The sequence below is a fragment of the Benincasa hispida genome, chromosome 5, assembly GCF_027475165.1.
Source record: "Benincasa hispida cultivar pf3 chromosome 5, pf3_genome.v1.1, whole genome shotgun sequence".
In the NCBI taxonomy this organism is placed as follows: domain Eukaryota; kingdom Viridiplantae; phylum Streptophyta; class Magnoliopsida; order Cucurbitales; family Cucurbitaceae; genus Benincasa; species Benincasa hispida.
The window spans coordinates 38,119,766-38,129,500 of record NC_143482.1 but is presented as its reverse complement, the minus strand read 5'-3'; the positions used below and the strand labels follow the sequence as shown (position 1 = coordinate 38,129,500).

The 9,735-nt window shown below is 33.6% G+C and overlaps 1 non-coding gene across 1 annotated transcript; it reads right to left on the bottom strand.

Moving 5' to 3' along the window:
* Positions 1 to 577: 577 nt before the first annotated feature.
* Positions 578 to 681, bottom strand: LOC120078823 (small nucleolar RNA R71). The gene has a single exon (XR_005482105.1). It is a non-coding gene; the product is annotated as a small nucleolar RNA R71 (small nucleolar RNA).
* Positions 682 to 9,735: the final 9,054 nt, after the last annotated feature.

The following is a 9,735-nucleotide window of genomic DNA, read 5'->3' as shown; positions in this document are numbered from 1 at the left end:
GAGCACTCCTGAACTTGTATATGACCTCAAAGTTGAAAGGACCTTCCGACGAAGAAATCGATCTAATCGTCGCCATAGGTTAAGGCAACAACTACTTGGACAACAAACCAGGCAACAAAAAATGGCGGACGAACAAGCGAATCAAAACTTAGCTCAACAGCTAATCCACGCCACACAAAATCCTATCATAATGGCAAACAGTAGTACGCGTCCCATGAGGAAGTATACGTCTCTTGGGTTGTATGATTTCTCACCAAGGATCATATATCCAACGCCAGATGGGACAAGATTTGAGATGAAATTTGTGATGTTACAAATGCTCCAAACAGCTGGACAATTTGGGGGTGCTCGAGGAGAAGACCGTCACGCCCACATTAAACGTTTCCTGGAGACGTGCAACTTGTTTGTGATTCCTGGAATCACCCCAGAAGCTATTAGGCTATCTTTATTCCCGTATTATCTGCGTGACAATCCAAAGCAATGGGTAAGTTCTTTGGAGCCTGGTGAGATCACAACCTGGGAAAAGTTGGTGGAGAAATTCATGCAGAAATACTACCCATCCACCACAAATGCAAAGAGGCGGAGGGAGATCATGAACTTCGAGCAAGAAGAATTTGAAACCTTGAGCGCCGCATGGGAGCATTTTAAAGGATTAGTCAAGAATTGCCCCAATCATGGATTACTGTTAACCATCCAGATGGAGACTTTCTATGGCAGATTAAATAGAGCATCTCAAATGGCAGCCGACGCAGCTGCAGCTGGCGGTATCATGGACAAATCTTATACTGAAGCTAAGGAAATATTGGACCGCATAGCCAAGCATAACATAGATTGGGTGGATGACACTTATGAGCAAGAGCAGAAAGAAAGAGGCGATATCAGAATGTGAATTCTATTGACTCTAACGCAATAGCCACGTTCTTTGCACAAATGGCTACTATGACAAACCTTTTGTAGAATATGTCACTAGGGAATGCATGAAACCCGCAAAAGGTAAATCAGGTAGAAACATTCGTATAGCCCATGGTTAGCTGTGTGGGCTGTGGAAATCCCCATTCCTACTCTGATTGCCCACAAAATCCGTAATCGATATGCTTTATTAAAAATAACCCATTCTCAAACACATATAATCCCGGATGGAAGAACCATCCAAATTTCTCTTGGGCAGGTAATCAACAGGAGCCACACCACTCAAGGGTAAACCAACAGCAGAGGCAAGGACTGCTGCCTGGATTCAAGTCAACGCAGCAACCGCACCAACAAACCTTTAATAGAAGAGGTCATGCGTCAAGTTCAACATCTCCGCTTGAAAACCTCTTAAAGGAGTATATCGCCCAGAACGACGCATTGCTAAAAAGTCAGGCGTCTTCCATCAGAACTCTAGAGATACAAGTGGGGCAGATTGCGAGTGAGTTGAACAATCGGCAGCCTGAAGTCTTGCCCAGCAACACGGAAACCCCAGGGAATACCAAAGTAGCAGTAGAGTTGACGCATGAGGATGGCACAAATACATTCAAGGTAAATGGGCAAGGAGTGAAACCCTATTTTGAAGATGGTGTAGAACGACAAAAGTCATCCCCCGTATTACGCGAAGCCAACCCTACTTTGAGTTGAGTTGGGGTATCTTATGCATTTTTTGTAAATGAGATTGATTCTATTTTTTTTTTCTGTTTGTTTTTTATTTCATTTTTTATTTTTTAGTTTTATGCTTTGCTATTATTGATTAATTTTCAACTATACCCCTATTTTCTCAAATCTTTTATGACATAAACTAGACAATCTCAATTTTTATCTCAATTTTTAGAGCATAATATATTATTGTCCATGTATTCTTTTCAAAAACTGCAATAATTCTAATTCTCTTTAATCTGTAAAACATATCACCAAAATACATTTCATATTGCTGCTCAATTACTAATGAATTGGTTTGTTGTATGTATATATATTGAATCTTGCTAACTCAAGATTATTATTTCACATATCGTACACATGATCGTTGAATAACTATCTCGCCGACATCTCTCTCCTACTTCTTTCTCCTACCTCACTCAATCTCCCTTTTCTGATAAGGAAGTAAAATAATACATAAAGGTTTGTAAGGTAGTCTTGGTGTGTGTGGAATTTTGGCCTTGATGGTTAATTTTAAATCTGGCTAAAACAGTAGTTTACCTACAATTACATTAATTGGAGCATATTATTATATATACCAAGATTAAATGTATAAAGAACTCTCAACCGACCTTCATAACATTCAAACTTCATGATAAACCTCCACAAACACACAAAAACACCACAAGCTGAACTCCAAAACGAGTTTAACTAATCTCAACCTACCCCACACAACATTCCAACTTCATAAACCTCCACAAAAACATCACAAGTTGAACTCCAAAACAAGTTTAACTAATCTCAACCCACCCCATACAACATTCAAACTTCATAAACCTCCACAACATACAATAACACCACAAGTTGAACTCCAACACAAGTTTAACTAATCTCAACCCACCCCACACAATATTCAAACTTCATAAACCTCCTCAATCACACAAAAACTCCAAGTTCAACTCCAAAACAAGTTTTACTAATCTCAACCCACCGCACACAACATTTAAACTTCATGATAAACCTCCACAAACACACACAAAAACTCCACAAACACACAACAATTCAGTTGTTTGGCTACCATAACTGTAGGATAGCCAACAATTCATTATCATAAAACTAATAGTAAGACATAACTACTTTGCTACTATAACTGCAGGATAATAACCATACTTGATTCGATGATCCTTCTCTCTATGATCGTTTTCTTCAATCATTTTTCGTCTTTTCTTTCTATCTTGCATGATCCTCTTTCATTGAACGTCTTCAAGTTCCTTAATCTTTGATTGTGACTGTACAACATTGGCTTTTAGTTCTCCCACCTCCCTATCATGCATTTCTTGAGTAGATGATGAACTCGAAGAGCTGCTACTCCTCATTGACTTAGGTTTAGGGCCCCACCCTAGACCTAAACTATTTCATAAATTTCATCCCCCTGTTAGTGGTTGGGAACCTTTTGGATTGGGGTTCGATTGAAATTTTAACATTTGATTATGCTGATATTAATTAAGTTGCGTAAGTACAAGTGACTGAACTTACAAATTAAAAAAAAGTGAAAATAAAACAAATTGATTACATGTGCATCCTCAGCTGCCTGATTCACAAACTTGCCACTTTTTAAACTACGTTTCTTTGAATAGGTCAACTCATCCCACTTGTCGGCCTTGTTTTTCCTGCAGCTTAGATTGAATTTGCAGTAACGACTTCAACCACCTACGTGATCGAATGATAATTTCTCTCTATTCTTCCTATTCGTCTGCGAAATTTTCTACATTCAAACAAAAAAAAAAAAATTGAAAAGATATTCCATAATAGTAAATGAAGTTCATGATAGTATGTAACTAGACGTCCTTAATTATTATAACCTAAAATTCTTCACTCTCAAGATGGTCACACAAAAAATGCCAATCTTTGAATCTATTCTTAAGCCGGCTAAGTGGGTTGACACGTGCCTGCCCAGGGTTACTACAACTCTTATAATATCTGTGCAAATTTGCTCTGAATTCTTTGAATGTGTTTTGTATTTGATGTTCGATAAAATTATTAAGCGTTTCATTTGAAAAATCAAACATGAAATTGTTAGGAATGTCTTAAAACTCGCAGTTCGTAATCATGGAAACATAATCTATTTATCAATAAAAGTATTATTGAATAATTTATTCAATAAAAGTTTTATTGAAATTGAAATTGCATTATATTATAAAATCTAATAAACGAATCGATGGCTATAGTATGAATATTTTAACTTTATGTAGAGACATAAAAGTGGAACAAGTTATAGTATATAGCCAAAAAGGTCTATAAGTATATGGATGAAATTGGGTACTTTGTCCTGAGGACACTATGGATGTGACCTACTTTGTATACTATTATAAACGATGTGATCTTGAAATCGTTCATGTGGAGACATGCGAGTGGGGCATCTTATGGAAAAGAATTTTGTATAAGACCGGACCATGAAATAGTCACTTTTCTTTATAATGACTGTTTACTGTTAAAACTGACTATTTCAATTCGATGGCCTAGGGTAACTCGATCTTAATCCTGAGCTAACTGTGAACTTCTGTTTTTTTGGGATTATCCTTTTATTTGCATAAATCAGAGTACTTTAACAACACTGCTAAAAAATCCTCCCATTTTGGGGGATAAGACTAGAGAGATAGGTGGGGACATAGTCTTGCAAGATTTTCCTCCTACCCATTTTAGGGTTAGTAGATAGGTTATTCCCCTAAGTACTGATTCCCGGTCTTGAAAAAAGGAGCACCACCCTCTCATGGCCGAGAGGGATATGGTTTATTATTGGACTATAAATCAATTGTTCAATAGAGAATCAGTGAGAGCTTAAGGAGCAAGATGTATTTACAAGGATAAAACGGTAATTTTGACCAAGTTGTAAATACGAGCGACCTATGAAGGATTGGCTTACTAATGATGGTGAAATCAAGTAGACTTAAATATATCTACATTGAGGAGAGTACAATTATCGAGTTATAGTGGTATGTGTCGGTAGTTAACGAATATTGATTTATTTGGTTTAAAGAGTTTAGCCAATTAATCTCAAATCGTTGGAGCTCATGATCTGTAGGTCCATAAGGTCCCTCTACTTGCTCGTAAAATATTAAACCTTGGATTAGAATATCGAGCAAATTTGAAGTGCTCAAATTCAAAATTAGGGTTAGGAATTTGAAATGTTCAAATTTCAATTTTTAGGGTTTGATAATTATATTCAATATAATTAACGTTTAAATTTATCGAAATTAAACATAAATTGGAGAGTTTAAAATATTTAAATATTGATTTAAATATTTCTTACAAGAATAGAGATTCATGTTTAAATTAGATGTTTTATTAATTTAATATTTGATATTAAATTATTAATTAATTAATTAATTAATTTTGTTTAATTATTTAATTAAAATTAAATAATTTTTTTTTTCATTTTTGAATTCAATTTATAGAAATTGAATTAAGATTTAATTTATTCTTAAATTAAATTAAATTAATTTAAAATATTGAAATGCATTTAGTGGATTTATCCCAATTTTGGTATTTTAGTGGATTTTTCCACAAATCAACACCTTGCCCACTCACTTAGGGGGTGTTTGGTGCGTGATAGAGCAGAGAGTTGAGTTGGTAATTATTATCTGAAGAGTTAAATTTTCTATGTTTATTGTGCAGAGTTAAGTTGAGTTGGTATTGTCAGTGTGTTGCCCGTGCCACACTAGTCTGAGAGATGGTAACGTTCCCCTCTATATGAAGCCAAAAATCCTTCAACATTAGAGTAGCCAGCATCGCACAGGTAGTAGTACCCTGTACAATTTTTGGGATTGTAATACATGTCTATTAATGGAGTAAATGAAGGTTGCTAATGTACATAAGTGATTTTTAGACCCTTTGGAACCCTCAATCTGTGTGGTTGCACAACTGCTTCCCTCAGGACCCTAGAGTCGACGGTCGAGACCTCCCAGCCAGGCAGAACGGAGATGAATTCTCCATTTTGGTTACATATCGCAAGAACATTTGTGGAAATTCCCCCCTTCCTCGTCCTATATCATGGTTGATCTACAACACTCACATTCACTTTCACGTATGTACTGTACTCACATACACTCAAATTGTTTAATCATAATAATTCAAGAAGATGTCAGCACAATTTCTTTCGGGTGAATTAATAGAATAGTACTGGAACTTTTTTCTACCTTAAACCATTTCCATCGTCCACCGGTACATGCACTTGTAACTGGTTCGGGGGTTTTCAACAACATCGTGCGTAGTTGTATTATTGCTATAAGAACTGCATTGAAATATCTTGGAACCTTCATGCCAGATCTCGAAAAATGTGTGTGTACTACTCTATTGTTTACATCATGAGTAAGAATGTGTAGGAACATTGCCACCATCTTTTCAATACCAACACATCTACCTGGCTCAAAATATCTCGTCATTCTAATCATGTTGCATAAAATCATAAACATCCTTCTATTCATTCGAGTACTCTCACGACACGCCAAGTCACTCTCGTAAATGAGGCAAAAGAATGTCAATTGTCGAATGTAGTGTCTAACGTTCACTTGTTATTGTTCTATCCTTCTATTATTGTTAAGCAGCATTGCCAAAGTGAAGAATAATCGTCCTTGAGACTCAGTAATACTTGTTGTGATTTTAAACAGCTTCTGAATCGTCTCCATCTTACTAGGGTAATGGAGGAAATATGCAGATCCTGAAAGGATGAATTACGCATAGAATTAGTGAACCTTAGTTTAGTTACAAAATGACAAGTCGTGACAACGTAGTACATCACTCATATCTGACTATCACGAGCCAAGTATACATTATGATCATCCCAAAAATGAAGCCTATTACAGTTGCAATAATTGTACTACATTGTCCTATGCCCTGGTTACTAACTTGTCCAATGTGCGTTGTATTGTAAGACCTATACGTATGCTCCGCTTCATCGAATGTATCATATGACTTGTATAATGCCCCATTATATCCATTGACTTGTCCATGACATTCATGCCAGAATAGGTAGATCCCTAGAATACAACCAATGAAAACAATATAGAATTTGTGTTTTTCCATCTACCTATATTTTCAGAACCGGTGTAGTCAATACCAGTAATGAACGTTGAAGTGAATGGTCTTTTTAGAAGTTAGGATGCAAAGCTTATGATATAAGTGTCCCCTCATACAACCCTTTACTACATATAATAAACGAAAGTGTGCAACTAGATATTGTAGTTGACACATTATAAATGTCTCTACGTAATAATGACAAAAGTTTATATAAGTATTACAATACTTGATATATTTGGATTTGCATAAAATTTGATATTATAGTCTACAATTTTTGGAATTGTCTATTATAGTAGTTTACAATTTATGCATAATTTAGAGTTGGTTTGTAACTATAGTTACGGCAACTCTGTGTAACTAATATAATAAATATCAACTTAAAATGTAATATATGTACAATAAAACAAAATACTACTTTCATATTATACAACAATTTAGACAATTAGGTTTTAGTCAATATTTGATGGTTAAAATTTTCAAAGAAATTGTATAGTGGACAAAAAATGTATATGAAAATACCAAAGTACCTTAACTTATTTCTTGGAAGGCCCTTGTCATCTCACACCCAAAAATTTAGAAATTTGGTTGAATACTTTAATGTACCTAGTTAATTTTCAAATTTTTATTTTAAGACCTTCTTCATTTATTGTTATGTCTTTCTTATTTTCAAAGTTTCAATATATGTTGTTTGAATTATTTTATGTGTGTAGTTTTAAAATGTTAGTTAAAACTTAAAAGGATATAAATAAAAACATCAATAGAAACCTATTAACTTTGAATATGGTATCAGTAAAAACATCAAACTAAAAATCAATTTATCCTAAATAACTTGGAAAATCTTGTGATTATTCTTCTTATGTTAGCATGTTTTTAAGGTAGATATAGTGGGTTTTAGCATATTTTACTTCTTATGTTATTATTATTCTTTTATTAGCATGTTTTACTTGAAAAGTTTTCATTTTGAACATTTTTATATTTATACTGTATAATTCTAAACCGTAAAATAATAATTGTATCAATTAATACTTTGAACTTCTCATAAGTGTATTAATTAATACTCCTTAGACTTATTTTAAAAATATCATGCAAAACATATAATCATTTTTAGATCAGTAAAATGAACAATTAAAATTGATGCAGGATTAATATTTGAAAACATCAATAGAATTAATAACAAAGTTATAATTTCAAATTCATTCGTTTGTGAAAATGTAGGGATTTAATTAACAAAATTATAAGTTTGATACTATGTTGATCCAAATCGAATGTAATGGAAGATGTAAAATTAATATACTTTTGAGAAAACTTATGATTTAAATTAATTCATTTGATAAATGAAGATTTAAATTGATACAACCCATAATTTATCAATACAAAATAATCGTTTTCCTAATAACATTTTGTTATATAGAGGATTAAAAAAAATCCAATATTCTCTCACAAGGGAGAAAATGTGGGAAAATGTCCAACACACAAGTCCAAAATACATAACCATAATATATTTTAATTAAATAGTCCCCAATAAGTACAAGAAAGAATAGACAATAACGAAGATCGCTCCGAACTTAAAATTTACGAACCTCAAACTATTAGCTATGTTCAATTAGTTTGAGCTCTACATGGAAGAAAAAAGAAGTGCAGTTAGACCATAGTGTATATTCATACGATTGAAGTAGTAATAAAATATACGAGATCCTACCTTTGTTTATGTGCAGAATGAAGGGGTCGAGACAGTCCATGACTAGGGGGTAGAATAATCGATTTAGGGCCTAACAAAAAAAAAAGGAAAATGTTAGCGACAGATCTTACTTCGATTATAAGGAAAGAAGGAAGCATACCTTATATGGATGGAATAAGTTGAAGTTAGAGGTGAAAAAAGGAGACAAAGTATATTGCAATAGCCAGATAGCACATACTAGAATGTAAAACGGATTTAAGAGAAAGTTGAAATAAAAAGGAAGGATCAGGGACTTACCAACACACTTTACCAAAGTAGTCTTTGGAGAAGTCTTAAAAAATATGAGGACATATTGAGATATAAGTAGAGAATACAATAAGATGGTTGGTGAGGAAAGTTAGGTAAACTTAAGTGTACCTAACCTCAATAAATTCAAACAATAATTATAGTAAACCCATATTAAAGACAGTCAACTCAAAAATAAATAAATTAAGTAATGGTCAAGTCAATATTAATTTGGTGGTTGAGCAGAGATGCATGCCCTTTTTTAATCTAAAAATCGTAAATAGATAAAATTAAAACATAAATCATACTCAAATATGAAAATGCAGAAATAAAATTAAAACAAAAATCATACTCAAATCGTAAAGAACAAATCATCATCGGCCTTCAAGGGAAAAAAAAAAAAAGCAAACAGACATGTTCTTGGGGTGGCTTGACCCCCCACCAAGCTCCAATAACACGGTCAGCATCCCCTACCAAGAATTAACTCGTTGTCCAAATTTGATGGAAAAGCATAAGAAAACGGAAAGGGAATGGCACATGCTTAAATATTGAAGCGGCAAGAGGAAATCTGAATAAAAAAGTATGGATAACAGTCAGGAAACATAACAAAAATAAATAGAGGAAAGAAGAACAGAGACAGATTTAATACAATATAAATGGATAAAAAAAATATATAACTCATTTGAGCTAGTGGAAACAACAGTGGACAGTAATTATAAGAGGAAAAAAAATTATAGAGGTTTACTTTAGACAGTCCGGAATCGAAATCAGAAAATAAAACCTTTGATAGTCCGGAATCGGAAAATCAAATATGGAAGGAAGAATATCAAACATGAAAGGAATAATATCAAACATCCAAGAGGAAATGAAGAGAACAACATACAAATCTTCAGCGTCGAACAAAGTAATCGAAAAAAGTTAGATGTCAACAGAAAGAAAAACCAAATCAACTATAAAATCGTCCATGTATACTAAAAGAATAGTTAGATGTACCAAGAAAATGGTTAGATCTACAAGAAAATCGTCCGTATCTACACGATCTAAGAGAAACCAAAGAAGTCTGGGAGGAATAGACATACAAAGAAACA